Below are 538 nucleotides of genomic sequence, written 5' to 3' on the forward strand. Positions count from 1 at the left end.
TGGGGAAATACTATGAATTAAGTTGCTCCTGAAATGTTAATACGAACGGAATAAAACAAGTTTCGCGTAAATCGGACCTGTAGTTATTTAGATATTCGGGGTTCGGTGGGATATAAATATCCAAAACGGTGCATAATGGGAAAAAAATCATGAAAGGGAAGAAACTCTAACCTTTCGATTAGGCACAGTGACCTGACAACGAAAAAGTACGATTTGTTTTTTACAGTAAATGATTCTATTTTTGCTTTTGTTGAACACAATATTTTAATCATTTACAAATATTTTCAAGTGAATGTGATTTCAAAAAGCAAGTATTTATATTGTGGCTTTCTTTAAACAGACAATATCTTAATTTAAAAAAAAAATAATTTTCAATTCAATACCATTACAAAAATATTTTTGGACATATTTAACAAATATTTTAAAGTGAAAATGACTTTAGAATTACGGTAAATATTTCGTAAAAGACCCGTTTTTAATCTCGGTGTGAAATAATGTTTTACCGTAGGTTTATTCGAGTGAAAAAATACATACATAA

Source organism: Octopus bimaculoides, chromosome 20, assembly GCF_001194135.2.
Source record: "Octopus bimaculoides isolate UCB-OBI-ISO-001 chromosome 20, ASM119413v2, whole genome shotgun sequence".
Lineage (NCBI taxonomy): Eukaryota > Metazoa > Mollusca > Cephalopoda > Octopoda > Octopodidae > Octopus > Octopus bimaculoides.